Source organism: Podarcis liolepis (assembly GCF_965112155.1).
Source record: "Podarcis liolepis genome assembly, chromosome: 1".
Lineage (NCBI taxonomy): Eukaryota > Metazoa > Chordata > Lepidosauria > Squamata > Lacertidae > Podarcis > Podarcis liolepis.
Genome location: NC_139554.1, coordinates 69,407,324 through 69,429,699, shown reverse-complemented (window position 1 = coordinate 69,429,699; position 22,376 = coordinate 69,407,324). Strand labels below are relative to the sequence as shown.

The 22,376-nt window shown below is 44.2% G+C and overlaps 1 protein-coding gene across 9 annotated transcripts in view; it reads right to left on the bottom strand.

Annotated features, from left to right (window-relative positions):
• The window catches only part of DENND2B (DENN domain containing 2B), a 146,835-nt gene that overhangs the window by 92,339 nt on the left and 32,120 nt on the right, over nucleotides 1-22,376 (bottom strand). Inside the window, exon 1 of one of the 9 annotated variants that reach the window (XR_014519559.1) lies at nucleotides 21,742-22,027. The exons of 2 other annotated variants lie outside the window; for them this stretch is intronic. The gene's annotated coding sequence lies outside the window, so the exon portion shown is untranslated. Of the gene's footprint in view, nucleotides 1-21,357; nucleotides 21,657-21,741; nucleotides 22,028-22,376 lie in introns of those variants that run through there. 6 more of the 9 variants (XM_083476906.1, XM_083476908.1, XM_083476912.1 and 3 more) reach the window with 6 other exon arrangements.

Sequence of the window (22,376 nt, the reverse complement as noted above, 5' to 3'; positions counted from 1 at the left end):
GGAGTGTCCTGAGCAGCTGCAGCCACTCCGGCAGATGGCATACAGCCTCAGCGGGGCCTAGTCCTGATGTTAAATGTCTCCTTGAACAGCAGCCTCTTGGAGACAGCAGCTAGGGGGGCTGAAGTTAAACTCTATTCCTCTCCATACTCCCCCTCTCTCAGCTAGATGCCTCCCTTCCACTCACCTCCTTTGCTAGTCCTACCTTGCTCTTTTAGCCTCTCTTAATAATTTGCTTCCCTGAGGGTCCCATCCCAATTTTCACACATCTAGCAAAGGAGATGTTATTGATCTGCTGCTATGCAGTCCTATATTTGTTGCCAAATTGCCACATTTAAGAACCACACTGTCCTTGTAACTCAAATGCCGCTAAAACAATAGCAGGCTACAGTAACCACCATCTTCTATTTATATTAAGAAGAGCTGACAAAACTTGACTGCAAGGCACAAAATATAATTAATGGTTCAAAACTATGCCCTCCCTATAAATGTATAGGCAAACAAAGGGTCTTCTCAGTGGTGGCACCCGAAACAAAGCACCTACTTTATTGGCTTTTCAGTGTTGGGTAAAGAGTTTTACTCTCCTGAACTTTTAGCAGATAATATTTTATGCACTTGCTTATACTGCTGCTGATTGCTTTATTTAATTTCCTATTGATATGTTTTAATTGGTAAATGTTTTAACTATTGTTTTCACCTTGCTTGGAAGTTTGCTTTTACTGTAAGATAGGATAGAAAGAATTTAAATACATTCTGGTTTCTGTGTAGTTTGCTTCCCACACTCCTGCTACACATACTTATGCACTCCCATGACACAATAAGCCAAACTATGGCTTATTTATTGGGTGAACATGCATGCTCCGAGAGAGGAGCTTTCAAACGTTGTGCTTCTCCTTGCTCTTGCACTATGCTGAGTTAAACTTGTCCTCCTTTTCAAGTCACTACAAGCAACAACCTCTGCGCCAGCAACTTCTGCTTCCTCCTCCTCATTTGACACAGCAACTGCTGCCCCAGCTTCAAACCAGTCAGAATTGCAGGGGTCAGAGTACTCTCCTTGCTCATCATGAGTTGCAACCAAGGTTTGTAGCCAAACACTGTACCCTTCCTTAATGAGTTCTGAGACTGCTTAAGCTTGCCTTCATCTGTTTGCTGTTTGCTTCCCTTGGACAGCAAGGGATCGTTCACAGTGCTTGCCATATATGGATCTCTTTAACTCTTCAGACCCTTTTGGAAGCATTGCAAGTCCATCCTGTTTTGGATTATGTACAACATTGTACTTGCATGTAATTCTGCAATCACTGTAAACTAATCCATCAAGTTTAACAGATCACTAAATCAAATCCACCAAGCTTTACTCTTTAAAAAAGTGCTGACGTCTCTTAATCTATATCCTGTCTCAAGACTAAAAAGTTAGATTGATATCAGTAGTCACAAAGAATTTAATAATATATGGGTGACATCCAATATTACTTAAGCATCTCAAGTCCATTTATTCCAGTGGGTCTACTTTGAATATGACTTAGTTGGATATCACCCATATAAATGTCCAGGCTCTGGCATCGCTCAACTGGAAAGTCTTATTGCTTCAAAAGAAAGGGCTAACTGAGAGCCTTGAACCACATTCTGTATAGAAATACTTCTTCCTATATACCCAATGGCCAATAAACCCTTAATACATTTTCCACCATGTAGATTTGGATGAAAACAGTATCTAATTTTTCAAAGAGCTCATCTGCTCCTGTTCCTTGTTCCCCTCTAGAGTCGTAATCCTCTCACTGTGACATGAAAGACATTTCGCACAATGGCCAATTGTTTGTGATATCACAAACCCAGGATTATGAATTCAAAAAAAGACTGAACAACCAGAGCGGCTGAGTGCTTAAAGAGCAAAGAGACTCTTTTCATGCAAATGTCCTGATTAATAAACAACAAAAGGAAGCACGAACAAAAAAACAGACATACAACCAAAGGGGCATTTTATAATAAGATTTTTCTTCCAACTTTTTGATAAGCTCACAGTAGCCTTTAAAATGCATGCAATCCACTGAAAGGTTCCTGCAGTCTGCAGTTCATGCTATAGAAGGCATGCTGCTGAGTTGGTAGATTCTGTGGACATTTATTGTGGCCCCCAAAACATTTAGCACTTTGTAGCTCAAGAAAGTAATGTGTGAAGTGAGATGTGTTGCGTGGGTTGGGAACTAGGCCTTCTGTCTGCCAAAACAGACTCCATATATGCATGGATAAAAGAGAAGTCAGATTTCCAGAAAACATGGCATGGGTTGTTTTTTTCTGCCCAAGCCAACATCAATATATTTTGCAAAAAGAAAACAAGAGGGAATGTGAAACCCCACATTACTAGGCAGCGGCCCTGAGAAATCCAATCCACAGAGTGACACTGCCCACCCTGCTGCACCAGGAGTGTGGGCCCTCCAGCAGTGCAGTTCAGAGGAAACGCAAACACTGCTCTGGAATAGTGGGAAAATAAATGGGCTTGTATAATATGCTTGGCTAGGCAGAATGTATTATAAAGCAGAATGTTTCCTTCTGAGCTCTGGGGTGCCTTTGGCTAATGCCTATAACCCACAGTGGGAAAGTGAGAGCCAATGAGAAATTCCTGGCGATCCTTCTACACTGTAGATTCTACACAGCCTCATCAAAGAACAGGAAAGGATCTATGTCATTCCACCTTCTGTAATTCAGGTTCTCAGGCTTTAAAAAACGGTCCTTGTGAGTTCTTCTCTGCACCTGGTCCTGTGCCACATAGCCTCTAAAATCAATATACAATCAAAGGTGGATTTCAGGCAGTGCAAGAGGCTCTGCAGGGTGTCACAGCTATGACATAATTGGATCTTAAAGTGACTTAAGAACCAAGCAATGAAACATAGATACATTAAGACGGGGGGGGGGGAGAGATACATTAAAAACACCCCACCCACTTCTAAAAGGCCACACATAGTTGCAAAATGCCAAAGGCCTAGTTATAAAGTTTTTGCCTGGCACCTAAAGTTATATAATGATGTTGCCAGGCAAGCCTCCTTGGGGTGAGCATTCCACAAGCAGGGAGCCACCACTGAAAAGCCCTGTCCTCATGTTGCTACCCTGTGAACAGGCCACTCAAAGAAGGACCTCAGAAGACAATCCCAGGATATGGGTTGATTCATATGCGAAGAACCGCCCTGAGACCTTTGGGTATAGGGCAGTATAAAAATTAAATAAATAGAAGAAGCAGCAGCAGCAGCAGCAGTCCTTAAGGTATTGTGGCCCTGAGCCACATAAGGCTTTTATGAGTCAAAACCACACACTCCTCACACTCAGTAACGCCAGCCCCTGGGTGCCAATTCGGCTCCTGTCTGTATAACTACATCCTGTATTCTGTTTCTTGGTCACACTGTAGTTTAACAGTATTTTGGAAATGGGGCTCTCAATATATAAGTCAGTTTCCCCCCAAACAGGCACCCTCCAAGTACCTGGGGCTGATGAGAGTCTAAAACATCTGGATGGCACCATGTTGGGGAAGGGTAACATGAGTGAAAATGGGCTCATATGGGCCTCTTCCTGGGAACTTTTTCTCCTTACTCCTACTGACCAGCTTCCCCCCCCCCCAGGGAATCCTCTGCTTTGCAACACAAACAGCAAAGAAACCATGGATGCTATTCAGAGTAGATCCACTGAAGTTAATGGACATTAGGGTCATTAGATTCAATGACCTGACTCAGTTGGATACAGCCCCATGAGTCTTGAGAGTTCTTCGCCTGAATTCCAGGTGCTTCACCTTGTTCCCATGCAACTTTTGCATGCTAGCTTCAATTCATTTCTGCAAGCATCACTGAAAGCAGAGAATGTTTTCTTAACATTTACTGTATGTTCCCCTGTTGTCACTAAAGGAGGAAATATTCTCTGGCACTTCTCAGCTAACTCTTTGGCAGAAACCCTCTTCTGGCAACTTTATCAGGGTGTCAGAATAATTATTTCTGCTCCCGAATTCAAAAGCTAGAATGAAGGGAGTGGGGAAGGTATCAGGTATCAGCTTCTCACTGGGATCGTACTAGCAGTTCTCACTAAGTAAGCTGTGCAGGAATGTTGCTCTTGAATGCTGAGAACTCAAAAAAGAAAAAGTGTGAACCAACGCTGAAAAGCCATTAGTCAAAACGAGAAGAGACTGTAAGCCCTGCCCCATCCCCAAACATGGCTTTAGAAAGCCTTACTACCATCTTGGGGGCACAACCACACAGCAGTTGGCCAGGCTCCTGATTCAGCACTCTTTATTAATGAACATTGCAGGAAACTAAAGAAGGAAGGCTAAATAAGAATGAGTATGAAATTGATAGAAATTTTTTCTTTGCAGTCAGGCATGTCTGCAACAACTTTTTAATATTACTTTTCTAAAAGTTCAAAGCAACACTTGTTCCATCTGTAGCCTTACCCATCAGTAGTTTTATGTTGGTGTCATTCTGAAATCAGCACGCTAGCCACAGTGCGACAGGTTTATCCTGCTATGTTGTGTTCCTATCCACTTCTGGGATTGATTTGGATAATAAATATATATCTTTTGTTCATATGTGAAACAGCAGTCTGGATAGCAAACTGAATACTATATATAGTATACAGAATCACACAGCTATCTTTCCATTCATAAATTATTCCATGGAAAGATGGATGTCTGGAATGAACTGGAACCATGTGTCCAACAAGGGGACCGCAATTTTATGAAAGTGTTGCACATTTCAATCTTGGAATGAATATTTTGCTTTGGCAATTATCAGATCTCCCTTAACTGGAATTGTTTGTGAAAAGAAATCCAACTGACCATGGACAAAAAAAGCAAATAAAACCAGTTATAAATCAAGTTATAAAACATGGAGCCAGATGTAATTAATTAACTGACTGGGACATTGAGCCTAACCATTTGCTCCAGGGAACCTCCCTCTATTACTAGTAAATTGTGTTTTCTGCATGCCACCTGCAGCTGAGTTTCAGCTGATGAGCAGAAGCTATAGGGCAGGCATGGCCAAACTTGGCCCGCCAGATGTTTTGGGACTACAACTCCCATCATCCCTAGCTAACAGGACCAGTGGTCAGGGATGATGGGAATTGTAGTCCCAAAACATCTGGAGGGCCAAGTTTGGCCATGCCTGCTATAGGGCATTCTGATAGTGGAACCACAGTTATGGAACTCCCTCCCTTGTGTCAATAGGTTGAATCTATTAGTTGTGTGAGCAGATGTCAGACTACACAACTGATCTTTCTTTTCCCCATCTCCCCCTTTACAAAGGAGAAAAACAACAACGCTTCAGGGGGCTGGTGAGGGCCCAAAATAATGTGGACTGTGCTGTAAGAGTAACCTTAAAATGGGGGGAAGATGAGACATCTTGCACCAGTAGGAGTACGACTAGACCAAGATCGCTCAGTCTGATTTGGGGTGATTTCTCCCTTCCACTCTCACAACCACCAAAAAATTTTAGGAAGAAAGTAAAGAACTTCCTTTCCCAGACATTTGTTGCTGCTACTTGAGGTTGGTTTTCAGCCATCACTGTCCTGGTTCTGTTTTTGCTCTTTCTAGGTTAATTATCTGTAATTGTCTTTAAATGTAATATGGTTTTTATTAGGGAGTAATCTACTTTGGACTCTTGTAAAGACAGGTGGGATAGCAACAGATAAAAAGTTTGTATCACACTGACTGTACAAATGTGCTGGATATCCCATTCTAAAAATTTTCCTGCTCAGCAAATATTTGATTTAAGCTACAAAATTTGAAAAATATTTCATGTTCCTTGTTTAAAACAGACGTGGATACAGTGAACTATTTTTAGAATATTCTGGCTTTGTCTTTCAATTCTATTAAAAGATATCTGGATGTTTGATTAAAATTAATGGGAACTATCATCCAACACCCTCATGTTGGGCTTTCAACATCTCAGCATATGTTTTTGATACTGATTTTTCACTGCCTCATAACTTTCCAACGTGATTCTTAAAACATTTCATTGCTATGTATAAAAGCTGAAACAGAAGGCCTAACATGGGTTATGGAATGGCTGCCAATACAAAACAGCCTTCATAATACATGCAGGCATGAGGTGATGACAATATGAGTATCTAAGGAAGGCCTAAAATTATTGCAAGTAAATATACTTTTGTTTCAAACCACAATAAATCCTGAATTGTAAAAGAGAACAAATCAAATTCATTTAGTTTACTTTATACCAACATAAAGAAATATAGAATCTCATCTCAGGCTTTATACATATATTTCTTCACCATCAAGTAATTTATCACTCTAGATAAACACGCATGCGTGGATTCATCCAGGGCTGTCTATGCTCCTCATAGCACAAAACTGGAGCACCATACTAGGAGTGCAGGACCTATATAGCCATGCAGTTATTGTTGAACTACTGTTCCCATCACCGCAGACCATTGTCCATGCTGGCTATGGGGCTGATGGGACTTGGGAGACTCAACAACAGCTGGATATTTTTCAATGAAAGCAATTCTCACATTCATATGGAAGTCATCAAGGTAGGTCAATGAGTGACGTATATGCAACTAAGTCAGTACTTATTTCAGGGGACAGATATACGGCAGGCCTCAAGTCTGTCTGGAAACAGCACCCTCTAACCTTGAAGACCACCACCATCTTGATTCCTGATATGCTTGGCCCTTCTGTGGTCACTCAGTGGTGAGAAACAAGCACTCTCCACCTCTGCAGAAGCCCTTCTGATGATTCTTATTTTTTATGTTCCACAGGTGAGCCTTGGCAGTGAAAAGAGATGCCAGTGCTATGCTCTGGTAAACCCTGAACAATTATTTTAACCCATTCATTTCGACCTAGAAGTCCTGGTTCTAATTCCTGCTGAACTTTGAAATCCTTAGATGTCACTGAATAAATCACTCCTCTCAGCACCTGTTTCCCATCTGTAAAACAGGAATCTGAAACACTGGGTTGTTGGGAGTGTTATGTATTGAAGTTCTCACCCTGGCCACCAGGAGTATTGTGTATGTAGTTTTCACTCAGGTCCACGTCAGTTATTTTAGTAGGGAAACCCTGGGTTGTTGTTGCTACAATGCTGACAGCCGGCTGCCTATAAAAGCAGGCCGGCTGAGCTGTTTGCTGTTCAGTTCTGTTCCAGCTTACAAATAAAGAGCTGCTTTGGAGAAATTGCTGTGTCGTCTGTTATGTCTACCCAGTGGCGTAGCGTGGGGGGTGCCAGGGGTGCCAGCCGCACCGGGCGCAACATCTGAGGGGGCGCGCTCGCTGCCTCCGGAGTCGCCGAAGAGCCTCGGGCGCAGGCTGTAGCAGAGCCGCATGTCTCGCGGCGCCCGGCTGAAGGCGCCCGGCAGGCAGCGGCTCTCAGCGCTCGCCGCGGAGGACGCGCCAGGCAGCCCCTCCTCACAGCCCCGCCTCCGCCGCTGCTGCTGCAGCTGCTGGGCCGTTGAATTTTCCTCGCCTCTCTGCCCCCCTCCTCCTCCGGGCAAGCGGCGTCGTTTGAGCAGCAGCGCCAGCGGCAACTCGCAGGTTAGGGGTTGGGGGGGGGCAAATAACTTGCCTTGCCCCGGGTTAGGGGGCGCAAATTACTTGCGTTGCCCCGGGTGCTGACAACTCACGCTACGCCGCTGTGTCTACCCACTATTCAACAAGGAGGATGGTGAAAGAATGTGAAGCACTCCACACCAAGGCTGACTATAGAATTAATGCCGCTAGGTATTCTCAAACCCCTTCCAACTCTGGCAGTGGCAAAGAAAATTTTCTCAACAAATTAGATAACACATTGCTTCTTGATCTGAAACAAGTGGCCAATACTAACTGCAAACAGTAGTCTGGGCACATTGTAAGAAGAGCCTGTGTCAATCCTGGTTGGTCGCAGCCACCTGAAATCACCTGGCAAAATGTAAACCTCAGGCAAAAATAACAAAAGACCGCATTCTACACTCCCAGTTTTATGGAAGCACAATGGTGTGAGGTATGCAGCTTTTGAACTAGGGCACCCTGACTCTGCAGAGGCTTCCTCCAGTGAACCATGCAGGAAAGAAAGCTAGAAAAGCAGAGAGTCCTGGGTCCTGGTTTCAGTTCTGCTATCCCTCCTTCTCCCTCTTAAATCTTGAATATTTGTTTTTACCAACAATTTCTCTGATGCAGCCCAAGATCACCCTCTTCCCAGTGCCCCCACGCCCTACTTTTAGGCTCAGGTACATCTGACTTTTGAGAATGAGATGCTGGAGTAGCTGGATGTTTGGTCTGATCCAGCAGGGCTCTCCTTACACTGAGCTCTAAGCAGACTTTTGCCACAGTAGACTATGCCATTCTGGAACTGCTCAATCTACCAGCACCTGATTTATAAACTGTGGTGCTGAAAGGTAAGACATAGCAAATTATGAGTCAGAACATCAGCAGAAGAACACCGGCTGATAAAGAGTTGGATTGCATATTTATAAAAATAATAATAATTTATTATTTATACCCCGCCCATCTGGCTGGGTTTCCTCAGCCACTCTGGGCGGCTTCCCAAAAAAATATTAAAATACTCTAATACATCAAACATTAAAAGCTTCCCTAAACAGGGCTGCCTTCAGGTGTCTTCTAAAAGTCTGGTAGTTGTTGTTCTCTTTGACATCTGATGGGAGGGCGTTCCACAGGGTGGGTGTCACTACCAAGAAGGCCCTCTGCCTGGTTCCCTGTAACTTGGCTTCTCGCAGCGAGGGAACCGCCAGAAGGCCCTCAGCGCTGGACCTCAGTGTCCAGGCAGAATGATGGAATGATGAAATGAACTCTAGTTCTTGAAAGTTAATACCATAATCAATGTCGACTTTCAGTTGCCACAAGACTGTTGTTTTTACAGTCTAAGCATTGTTGTAAAGCAGAGTGCAGGCACGCACACATAGGACAGGCTATATTTATAAGGTAGTCTGCCACATGTTTCTCAGAACAAGTTACTAGTGATGTGGTGGACACCAAAAGTAGAATCTGGAGCTTCTTTCACTTGGAACACTTGATGCTTTGGCAGCCACAGATTCACAAGACATTTATGTGTGCAGATTTTATCAAGCACCTCTACTGCATCTTCTGTTTCAGATATGTTGCATTCCCCACAGTAATTGCATTGCTGAGGAATTGCAGAGGAAGTTCAATTATTTCTCCTTGCAGCAAGGCTGTGAGATTCAGAAAGCTGTTTGAAATGTGACTGAATATCAATTATTGGAACCTATTGCACAGTGACCATGACGCATGGCATAACTGCTATCTGTATGCACATACTTTGTCATGATCCAGTGCTCAATCTCCAAAAATTGATCTGAAACTAATTAACTGGAAGAGAAAGTATGGTAATTTCTCACTCTTACGCACACACAGCATACTTCAGATTTGACCATGAGATTTAAACTGAAGTGATAGCGGATTCTCCAAGTTTTCCTTGAGATTTAGCGGATTCAGCTCCCTGGCATGCCCTGTGTGGAGGATGAGTGTTTCCCAATTGTGTTTTGTGTGTGCATTGCCCTTTAAAAGCTGGAGGAAAGAAAGAGCTCTATACATGGACTGGATGTTGCACAATTCCCTTTGAGCAGAGGCTCACAGGAGAACACTTTGAACAGGTAATCTGGGCAAGCCTATAAAAGGGATTATAAACAACAGCTCTTCCTCTTGGCTCAGGAAGAATGAAGCTTTCAAGAACTGAGGGCTTTTGGTGTAGGATCTTGCATGCCCTTGGCTTCAATTCCACAAATCCGTTTCTTCCAGATGGTTGTAAATCCCCAAGAAATGTCAGTGCAACCCCATAACAGTATTTGCATTAGTTTTCTACTGCCCATCCAAGTCAATTAGCAGTAAATTAAAACCAGCAGGGGTTGTAGTTCTTAATGTATTTTAGTAGAAAACAAACAGGAGAGTGTAGCAAATAAGAAAGGCCAGTCGCAGCACTAAAGTGTGTATTACCGGTAACTTCTCTGAGTGGTATTTTAGTAGACGGGGATGAAGAAGAAGAATGTGCTCATTTTATAAACTAGCAACCAGAAATTAGAACAGGTTACTGGTGGTTCTGTTCCCCCAATGATCTCCTATTTTTATTGTCTCACATTGTTATTATCTGTGGCCTTGGTGTTGCCTAAAAGTATAAGAAGTACCATATAAGCCTGTTGTTACATTAGGCTGGCTCTTCTTATTTCATACTAGTCCCATCCACAAGGAAGAGTCCATCTGTGCAAGCTCAGGACATCTGCCCGGCCTTTAGGCTCAGGGTGATTTAAGGGACATACACAACCCTGTGTAGGGAAACTCTAGAGTCCAAAGACAAAAGCATCAGGTTGAATGTGCAGGTCCATTTGACACAACTCAATCAGGGTCAGGAATCTGATAAATCTCAAGGGAAAGTTCATTAGCAAACCAGAGAATTTTCAAAGCTGTAGTATTATTGGTGCTACGCCAGAAAGACAATTAAGAAAGGCCATTCATGGGGCAATTAAAGTTCAATTTGTCACTAATCCCCCAGCCAGACTCAACAGAAGGCAATAGAATGGTCAGGATATTTTTTTTAAACGCTGGAAAGTACCAGACAGGACTTACTTGTGAGTAAACATTGCAGAGGGACCTTGGCGATGAGAAAGACAACTGCTGGAAAACATGGCGGTATATTAAGTGCTATGTGGAAGCTCCATTTGATTCTCAGCTAATTCTGGGAAAGCAACACATCATCAGTGTTAAAAGGCTATAGCATGGAAGCAATCTCTGAGACCCAGCATGGAATTCTGCCATAGTTGTAGGAAGAGCATCCTCCGTTCCTGCTCTTCAGTCCACTGCCTAGGTCAGTCTCTGAGGGGTGGGGCTGATGGGAAACAAACCACTGCAGGGTACTAGAATGCCAAAGGCTGGATTAAAGTAACTGGGTGAGCTCCTTTTCCAGGCAACAGAATAAGGCTGATGGGGACAAGGAGCCAGCAATCATACTGAAATAATCTTCAGTATCTCATTGCCCTGATTTGCACATACAGCAGTGGTATATATACCACAAATCATGTCAAATCTGCTATTCAGACATTTGGTTGTAAAAGCGTCATGGAGGGCAGAGTAAGTTTGAAATGGTGAGCAAAGTTTTAAAAATTTGAGGCGGGCAAGCAGTCTGAGAGCTTGTGGAGAAGTCAAATTGTGGAAGTATTTGTGCTGTGGGGTCTCGCAGGGTTCCATATTGTTTTGCGTGCTTTTTTTTTTTTTGCTTCTTTTTTTTAGCATGAAGTAACTGGAGGATTTCATCAGGGGATCTGGAGCTTTGTCATATGTGTATATCTATTTGGTTGTTTTGTAAACCACCCTGGGATCCAAACAGACGAAGAGTGTTTTTAAAATGTGGAGAACAACATTAACAACCGCAACATTTGGAAACATCCAATTCTGCACATGCAGCCAAATAGGTAGATATAGTAGAAAGCAGGAGAGATATTTCTGGTTTTGTTTTTGCATATATAGAAGCCAATTAACTTTACAGCCCAATCCTATGCTCAGAAGCAAATCCTGTTGTCTTCCATGGGACTTTCTTCCAAATCAATGTGTGCAGGATTATAGCCCCCAGTCAGAAAGCTGTACGCCCTGAAAGGAGTTTCAATGCCACTGAGCCAAAGCTTAATGTCTTTATCCACTTTTGTTTCAGGAAAAGCTCTTGTTCTCAAGAATAGATGTTTCGCTGGAATAAAACAGACATCTCCTCTAACAGACTGTGGGAAAGATCCACACAGCTGCATTCTGTCTTTGATTCTTTCAGAGGCTCTTATAAGTGAGCATAGGGAGAAGGCCAGAAATGAGAGCAGCAGTGGCTATACATGCACAGGTCTACAGGTGGGATCTCTATTAGCTGCAGGCTAGCTGAAAACTGCCCCGTACTCTTCAACCTGGCCTCTGACACCTGAGTGGCGTGTTTTCAAGATCCCGCCCTATTCTTATGACTGCAATTTGCTTTTGCTGTTTGTAATACTGAGTTTTAAAATGCTGCCAGCCGTCCTGGGACCAGGTGGTGAAGTATGGTTAATAAATGAGAGGCAAGATGGTGTGGTGGTTCGAGTGTTGAACTAGGATCTGGCAGACCAGGGTTCAAATCTCCATTCAGCCACAAAACTATGTGGGGGCCTTGGGCCAGATACTGCCTCTCAGCCTAGTCTACCTCACGGGGTTGTTGTGGAGAATAAATGAGAAGAAGGACTGCCATGTACACCACCTTGAGCTCCTTGGAGAAAAAAAGTTGGGATATAAATGCAATAAATATTAGTAGTAGTAGTAGTAGTAGTAGTAGTAGTAGTAATATATACACTGAAGCACTTGAAAGCCATAGAATATATACTTCAAACTGGCACATTTGCTACTGTGGTCATAACTGCAGGCAGTGGGAGCAACAGCAACAGGGCGTCCTGAATGAAGGAATTCCTTCAGACAATCAAGATGCTGCTTTAATTTGATTCAAATGGCAGCAGAGCTGGTAAATACCCATATTCCAATTGTGTTTGCTATGGTGAGCACATAAAATGTAAAGAGAGTGGGAGACAGGTGTCCCTCAACATCAGAAGCGTTCTGCTGGATCAGTCCAAAAATGTACCTATTTCAGCATCCTGCTTCCTACAGTGGCCAACCAGATGCTTCTGGGTACAAGCAAGACTTTAACAATAGCCTCTTGTTCCCCGCAGACTGGTGTTCTAAGGCATTATATAGTCTATAGCCATCAAGTAATGAGAGATGCCCAGGATCCAGCCAAGGTCAATCACTGGAATAATAGTCCAACTTGGTAGGATATCTTATACAGTATATATGCGCACATGAATGAGCATGGTTCATAGTGCCAAAGAAGTGTCTGATAACTAAATAATAGAATATGGAAACTATTTTCCAGGCAGTAATACATCTCTGTGCGTGGATCTTAAGGATAGATGGCACATCTAGAGGGTTTTTTGGATAAATACACGTGGCTTTTATATTCCTCCTGTTGAAACCTGTAGCAGAAGCAACGCTCTCTGAACACAGCTGGGAACTGACACTATTTACAATCCGATTGGGTATCCATATAGAAGCAAGTTAAGGAAACAGCTGTTTGTACATGTCTTGTATGTTTACTTTGCTGAAATATGCCACTGTTTCTAAGAGTTTAAGAGAATCCCCTAAAATCCCCTAAAAGAAAAGGTAACCTTAAGGCTATTTTGCAATATACCAAGTGGATCATTTTCAGTGTATAGTTCTCCAAATCACGCTTGCTCAGGTGCCTGTGAAGTGATTCAAACAAGAGCGTTACATGTCTGAAAAAATATAATAGGTCTCCCCTGTGGGCCCCACTTAACATTTTCTAGTTGTTTGTGCTATCTTATGAGCATGAATGGAAGGAGCCATTGGTGTTTGCTCTAAGCATTAATCCATAGTAATAGAAAGTACAAAAACTCAAGTTCAGAGCAACTTAGCTCCAAAGCACACCACAAGACAAGTAGTCCGAATCTGCAGGCTTCCCTTTTTCTTGAAAGTTGGTGCAGCACCCTCCACAAAGCGCCCTCATCCACAAATGTGCCCCAGATCACTCTTGTAAATATCTGTTTTAGGGACTTGGGGAAGAAGGGGGTGTAAGCTGCATTCTTGATGCTGTGAGAGGACAACAGTGGCTTTTTCTGTTAAGCAAAATCTCTCTGTGCAAATTACTACCCAAGGTGACCTGTTGCAAAAGTGCCAAATGCCTCGCCGGTGCCACCACCAACCAGGTTCTCTTGCAACTACCTGGGTGACAACCACGGCCACAGCCAACATTCATTTATAATACTCATTAAACAGGACATTTTACAACCTGCTGGCATGCTCCATAGCTAGTGACAGCCAAACTTACTAGCTCTGCAGTTTCCAGTGCACTAGGATTTGCCTTTAATTTAAATCCTCCATTTTTTTCATTTTAAGAAAATATTAAAATGTTTAAAATCCATGCAGGAGACCTAATTTGTAGCAAATGTGTGAGAAAAATGCCAGGCCTGGCTCTGTTTGGTGCCTGTTCCAAAAGCCTGCTTTCTATCACAACAGCAAACAGTGTCACAAGTTCACCAAAGGAACAAGGCAAAAGCTACAGAGAGGCAAGGGATTCCTGCTGATACTGCTCCTCATGTATGGAAAGGTGGTGGCTGACCAGGGTTGCTGACAAAGAGAAGTCTCCTTTACACTCTCTCCCATACACCTTAATTTCAAAGTACCCATTCTCCCACTAGCACGGACTTGTTACATGAGCCCTGGTTTGCTCTTGACACTACGTATGTTCCTATAGCTTCAGTCTGGACCAGGAGGCACCTACAAATGTTCAACTACTTTCTTTGCCCAACCCAAAGAGTGCAACAATTCTGCCATTGAATGTGGCCTTTTAAACAATAAGGGGAAGAAAGAACTTTGGGTAACACCCTGCTTAATGTACTCTTGTTGGCTCAGAGGTGAGGAACCTGAAGCCTAGGGGCCAGATGCAGTCCAAATGCAGGGCTCTCTGCCCAGTACAGGCTTCCCTTCCAAGCTACATCAGTCCCCAGTCCTACCCCTATGCTTTTGCCTGGCTGGAATCTGTCCCCGAACTGTGGATGGAGAGATGGAGTGTGTGTGGAAAGCTCTGTGTTTTATACGGCTGGAATGTAGCGGGAATGTAGCTCACTGCACAAAGGTGCACCTATTGTTTTCCCACTTTTGCCTTTGGCTCCACCCACCTCTGGTTCCCAGGAGATTGATCATGAGGAAAAGTGGCCCTTGAGATGAAAATAGCTTCCCACTCCTGGCAAAGCTAGTCACAGTAGGCAAAGTGAAGGCCAGCGCTCATTTTACTTGCTCCTCAGAAACAGCCAGCAAACCTCTACTTGAACCTTCATGCTCCAGCATACAATCCAATCCAACAATAGTTACTCAAGAGTAAGTCGAACTTATCTCTGTAGAACTTACTTCTAAGCAAGAATGCTTGGAATTATAGTCTCTGTTCTTAAATACTAGCAATGCATACAGTAGTACCGCCAGTTACAAACTTAATTCATTCCAGAGGTCCATTCTTAACCCGAAACTGTTCTTAACCTGAGGCGCACTTTCGCTAATGGGGCCTCCCGCTGCCACCACGCCGTCGGCACACGACTTCTGCTCACATTCCAGGGCAAAGTTCACAACCAGGAGCATCTACTTCTGGGTTAGCGGAGCTCATTACCCGAAGCGTTCATAAGGAGGACGGTACATAACCCAAGGTTCCACTGTACACGCACCACCACCACCATACAAAAAGTGTGGGGGGGGAATTCTACCTGTTAAGTTGCAACATTTCATTTTAATTGCCAAATTACTTGCTTTGTATATAAAAATGAGACAGTGATATGACTCACTGCCCTTGAGTCAAATGCTATTTAACTCCTAGACAGTGAATCTATAGTACAAGGCCTGGATCTACTCACATTTTACTTTTATTTACAAAGTGGGTGTCTGTACATTACCTAACAGGTACATTTTTATTTTTGATGTGGCTGTAAAAATATTATGATTTAGTAGTGGTTTCGATTTCCCACTGGTAAGGTTATATATACAGATGTAAACTGCATTTAGTATGAGCTCACTTTGAATGGGCATATGGAAATTATATTGAAGAAATATTAAAATTCTGCTTCGTGCTATTTTCCTAGATAAGCTGTGGGAACTGCAAGAAATCCAATGCAGGAAATACTATTCCCTCAAACAGAAAATCACATAAATAGATAGGATGTCCAGTCCAAACCACTGCACTGAGGAAGGATTTTCCATACCTAAACATCTTTAAGAGGCTAATCCATGGACTACAATCATACAGTCTGTGATTATACAAACTACACATAACAAAGACAAAGAGTAAGGGAGGTGAATCATGCCAAAAACTGAGGGAAAGCATTTCGTAAAACAAATTTGGATGACTCAAAAGCAGACACAACTACATCCTTGCATCTGATGCAGTTTGTTGCACTGTGGACCTTAGCTTACAGGTTTCTGTAGATTTTTTAAGTAAGGCTAATTCTGCATTGGATCATCAACCAATGAAACCTTAATATGGGTGTCAATTGGCTCCTTTATGAGTAAATGGCAGTGCACCTGTGGAGTCCAACAAAAACCAATTTTCTTAGCAATTCAGTTCCAGCCTGCTCCACCAGCATCCTGTCTACATTGGTGGCCTTTGTTTATTGATTGATTGATTTCCATCTTCCATGCTTATTCTAGTTCAATACAGTAAAAAAATTCCTGTATGGTAATAGAACTTTAATGAAAAGATATGTCAGACACCCCAACTACACAGTCTAAATTAGGAAAGCTATCCAAAACATGCTACCCCATAATTTTACGCCTCCTTCAAGCAACCCCTGCAGCCCAGCTGGTGCCAAAAACAATGCTCTGCTTTCCTTTAGACCACATCAGGAAGGCCAAGAGGGGAGCGGTCTCGTCCTATGGACAGCTGCCTGGGCTTGTGCCCTGGGGAGGTCACTTCGATGCTGCTAACACAGTGATTTGACTTCACCCCGTGGCAGAACTTGGGTCTCAAGTTTCAGCAACACTCTGCGTGATGCCAAAATTAGGCACCCCTCTGCCTCTCAACTTCCATTCTACACCATAGTTGCCACAACCCCCGTGGTGCCCCCAAGCCTCTGCACCCAGTGTGACCAAAATCCTGTACCCCTAAATCTACCTCTGCTTCACCCCCGGAGGCACACTGTCTCTTGAAACAGACAGGGGCCAACAATAATAATTTTGTCATCTATAGTCAGCTCTGCAAATGCCAGCAGAGAAGATAAGGGTTGTGTTGAAATCTTGTGTCGTCATACAATATGCATGTACACATTAAGTGTATATACATCACTCATGATCCCCTGCCCCCCAAAAACAAGCAACCCGGGCTGACACTTCCAAAATGCTGTCATATGAGAACAATATGTGGGCAGCAGTATCTGGAAGGCTGCATGGGGATCACTACTAAAGAGCTGAAGGATCAGGACAAGGAAAGAGGCAGGAGTAGTCGGGTTTTCAATTTGGGCAGCCACTTTTAACAATTCTTCCTCACTGTAAGGAAACCCTCCTGGGGGTACATGTCACAAGCATTGATAGGAGTTTGAGTCTTGTTATGTAGTGTAGTTTCACCCTGGGCCAACAGGGGGATACTGTATATAGTTTTCACTCAGGTCTGTAGATAGTTTTCACTCAGGTCCGCGGCAGTTATTTTAGGCGGGAACTCTGAGCTTTTGTGGTTACAATGTTGACAGTCGGCTGCCTATAAATACAGGCCGGCTGAGCTGTTCGCAGAGAGTTCTATTCCAGCTTACCACAATAAAGAGCTACTTGAAGAAATCGCTGTGCCGGCTGCTATGTCAACCCACGACTTAACACTGGCGACGAAGATGGGATGGATGGACATCAGAGCACAGCCAGATGCGGCCAGCCTCTGAACTGAGCTGAATCACTGAGCTGAATCACAGAGCGAAATCACTGAGCGAAATCACTGGGCAGAACCAATTCAGAGCTGACTGTTCTGGCTAGAGCACTGTGTTCCATCCATCGCCCTTCACGCCGGCATCGGAATCATGGCTTCACTTGTGCCTCTACCGCCGTTTGCGCCAGCCTCTGAATCATGGGACTCCTACCTCGCTCGGTTCGACTGCTACCTCCAAGCCAACGAGCTGACAGAAGTATCACAGGAGCGGAAGCGGGGCCTATTCCTCAGCCTCTGTGGGCCTGAGGTGTTTGAGACGGCCCGAGCGTTGGTTGCGCCTGAAGCAGTCCAGGCAACACCATGGGACACGATCCAAGAGAAGCTCCGCAACCACTACGCACCAAAGCCGTCCAAGATTGCTGCCCGCCATGCGTTCTACCACCGGAACCAGGCAGAGGGGGAGTCAATCAACAACTACACCACCGCCCTGCGACAGGCTGCAATGCACTGCGAGTTCCGAGACTTAGACGATGCCCTGATGGATCGAATCGTCTGCGGGGTCCGGGACATCCATCTGCAACGGCGCCTCCTAGCCAAGCCAGACCTCACGCTACAGAAAGCCATTGAGGAGGCTGTGGCCTCAGAAGCTGCTGAACGCTCCGCCCAGGAGATCCGCAAGTCCAGCAGCCCGCGTCTTGCTAGGGAGCCAGTTCCGGTGCATCATGAAGAGGCCAGCAGTGAGGAGGCATCCTCCAGTGAAGACGATGACGTGCACCAGACAAAGCGGGAGCGCAGGAAGTTCCAACAGAAGTCCAAGGGCCAACCGGAATGTGCTGGCTGCGGAGGCAACCATTCCCGTGCCAAGTGTCGATTCAGAGACGCCATCTGTAGGAAGTGTTCCAGAAGGGGCCACATCGCTAAGGTCTGCCGATCGGCTCCGTCTGACACCCCACACCCAGACTTTGCTGTGGCTGAGCCCCCAGGCTGTGCCAACGCACCACGGTCATTTGTCCCAGGAAACCAGGTCTTTGCCCGGAACTATGTGGGGGACATCCCTTGGGTGCCAGCCACAGTAGTGGGAGTCACTGGACCTCGCTCGTACCAGGTGGCACTCGAAGACGGACGCTTGTGGCGACGGCACATAGACCAGCTTAGGCGCAGGGTTGGGGACTTGGACACTACCGAGGTGCCCCCAACTGCGCTTGCGGCTCCAGAAGAGACACGTACAGATGGCGAGGCCCCACTTACACCTTCCTCGCAAGCTGCCAGCGTGGAGCCGAACCAAGCCGTTTCAGAACAGACTCAGACCACTCCACTTGCGGAGGCTCCACCCACAGCAGCGGATCCAGGGGAGTTGGTTCCAACGCCACCTAGGGTCGCACCACAGCCTCAGCGAGAACTGTGTGGCCCTCCGGACTTGGCTACCAGTCCCCGGCGGTCTGGCAGAGTTTCCAAGCGCCCAACTTATTTAAAGGACTATGTTGTTGGACAGGTATCACTGTTGGTCTAAGTATGGGAAATGTAACCGATATGCTTTTGTGCTTATTTGAACCATTACGCGTAGTGCTGTATATAAGGAAACCATTACGATTGTAACTAACGCCTTATCTCGGTGGGGAGGGGTGTTATGTAGTGTAGTTTCACCCTGGGCCAACAGGGGGATACTGTATATAGTTTTCACTCAGGTCTGTAGATAGTTTTCACTCAGGTCCGCGGCAGTTATTTTAGGCGGGAACTCTGAGCTTTTGTGGTTACAATGTTGACAGTCGGCTGCCTATAAATACAGGCCGGCTGAGCTGTTCGCAGAGAGTTCTATTCCAGCTTACCACAATAAAGAGCTACTTGAAGAAATCGCTGTGCCGGCTGCTATGTCAACCCACGACTTAACAAGTCTGGTGCTAAATCTATACATTTTCAGGATTAGACTTAAAAGGAAGTGATTGTGGAGCATTTCCACCTTATGAGGAAAACTTTTATTTCCTTGCTCTTCCTTGTCATGCAGCCTACAACTCCCAAACACTGACAACAAAACCTGCAGTATCAGTTAATTAAAGCTCTGATTTTATATTTTTGAAGAGAAAAAGAAGCTATTTATCTTTGAGGAGAAAATAACTAAATGTAGTGCAACAGGACACAGCCTTACCCTAGGCAATGATAAACTACTGTGTAAATATTACAGCGCAATTACATATGGTAACACTTTGTTCCTGTCTCCTGAATTTAACTCTGGACTGATCCGATAAGGAAACCTGAGGTTTTGTTCTTAACTTTCCTGAAAGATGTTTTAAAGCATGCAGGGAGGAGCTGTAATTAAAAAAAGGAAAAAACGGGAGACAAATACTATGCTTCTTCTGCAGTATCTTTGTTATTTTCACTCTGTCCATGTTTTCCTTCTTGTAGTCATACCCAGCACAAAGAGGAAACAAGCCATCAGCAGCATGTCTGAACCATGCTAGCAGGCGGACTGAAGCCAATCAGAAGTGTCTTTCATTGTGTAAGGGAACACAAAAGACACTCTGTTTGAGAAACTCGGGAAGAAAGCTAAAAGCTTGTGACCTAGTCTCCCAGTCAAAAACTGCAACCGTAGCTAACAAAGGCCTGAGATCCATAGAAGACATCCTAGTGAGCAGACCCTAAAATCTGTGAACAGGATTTATCAGTTGACCTCCAGCAAGACTGTCCTATACCCTGACTATTCCACCCAGATTCTATATTATCAGAGCTTCAGTTATCCAAAATTCACCCCGTCCCCACATTCTGTATATGGAACATTTGCAGCCTGAAACCAGCATGCTTCTACCTATCCTGCTGGATGTTGACTGCTGAATGTATTACGTTTGGATTAACTTGATATTTTCAATGACCCACCACTGCAAATATAAAAGGGGGAAGGGCTTAGTAGACCAGGGATCCAACCCTTTCAGTGTTCACTGGCAGAAAGTTCATACTTCCCGAGAGAAATTGCAGAAGAGAAGAAATCCGGGGAATAGGTCAGAGGAACACAATAAAGTATCTTATACTGATTCAGACCATTGGTCCATCTAGCTCAGTGTTGTCTCAGTGTCTCTCTCCAAGGTTTCAGACAAGAACCTTCTGCAGATGTTCTGTAACTAGCTAAGGCCCTTCTAGTGGTCATTTATATACACTGTCTAGAAGCTGAACACTGGGATCCTGACCTTAGCTGAACTCCCTAGAATGAATAGTAGTAAAACTCTAATTCTCATCATCAGTCCAGTATATTTTGGTCATGTATTAGCTGAGTTTTCACAACACTTGATTTTATTAGACAGGCATTAAAATATTACCTATTTTCCACCAAAGGCACCAGTTATAAAGTACAGTTTGAGGCATTTCATTGAAGCCTTTACCTGCACATCTAAAATGAAATGTTTTGGGGGAGAGGGTTGTGGATTTTGTTTTGTTTTTGCCTCTGCCTACATCTGCACCCAGTTGGAATTTACCATAAAAGGTGTTTTAAATGCACGGAGCCCAGAAATAACCAAGAATTCAAAGGAAGTGCCCTCATTAAAAAGACCAGAGCAGGTTTGATAAATAATAAAGAAACTTTACTTGATTTTTCTGGAATGCACATTTAAAACAGGATAGTTTCCTTAACAATGTTTAACCATTGTTTCTATTTAACCACCTTTATTTGAAACCCTATATCTGCAACATGCATACAATGCAACTTCTCCTGCAACAAGTTGATATTAAAAAACCGCCTCCCCTAAGTTGAGTGGTGCTGCTGAATCTCACACTGCTGGAGAAGTGAACTCGCTAGCAAAGCAGCCGCAGTCTTAAGGCAACCTTCCTTCCTTTTAATTGTTTAAATCCCAAGCACAGACTTGATTTCTTTTGCTCCATCTATTTCTTCATTTAAGTGCATGTAGGCAGATCCACCACCAGGAAAAATTAAGCAGCCACTCAGAAGCCAAGAACCCAAACAGCAAAATAAAAGAATTACCTTCAATGTAATCACCATAATTGCGGTGGATGTGGACCCGACTGCCATTTGCGGGTCTCGAGAAACTTTCCTGAAAGTCTCTCTCTCTCTCATGTTGGAATACTTCACACAGAGAGAAAGTAGTAGTCCTAGTACAAGATTCAACAACTTTTTACAGGCAAAGAGATCTATTCGTCAGGGCGGGCGGTGGGGTGAAATTCACCATTTCCTCCCTCTTTGCTTAACAAAACCCAACTGCTAGGGCATGACATCACTCCTCGGAGAATGGGATTCCAAACATACGCTGACATGCAGCTCCAGAAACAAAAAGGAAAATTAAAAGAGAGGGAGGGAGAGAAAGAGAAAGAGGCAGAGACAAAAAAAAGAGGGGAAAGTTTTCATTACCTGACACTTGCAGCACTTCCCCTTCCACGCCATTCTCGATTTTTGTATTTCCCAGACCAGAAAAAAAGCTTTGCCCTATTAGCTGAGGCACTGGACAAACGAGCGACGTTCAGAGTCTAATACCTGCTGTGCTTCCCACAGCTCCTTCTCATGACCTTTCACAGCACAGATCTCGGCCAAAATGATTGCAGGGAGAGTACACAGACTGGCTGGGTCAGTTGTCATGGTGATCATTCTCACCCTTTCTCTCTCACACACACACACACACGCTCGCTCTCCCTCCCTCCCTCTCTTCACACACACACACACACACACAGTGTGTCACAATTCTGGAAGACATCCATGAAACAGCATGCCTTTTCATCCAGGGTTTTTTCCCCCTACCCCTCGAGCATTTTGCCCCTCCTCCTCAACCGCCACCGTTGCTCTCACCAAGCCAGCCCCCAGACACTTCAAATTGATTATTGCTGCTTCAAAAAAGATAATGCCTTTTCAAGTTAGTGACGTCGAGTTTTAAGGTACTTTCCACTCAGCTAAGGGTTGCAGAGACAAGTTGGGTTGCAAAATCTTTCTGCAATAATAATAAAAAAAAACCAGAGAGGCCTGCCACTGCCTGAGCTGGGAGGGGGGGGTGT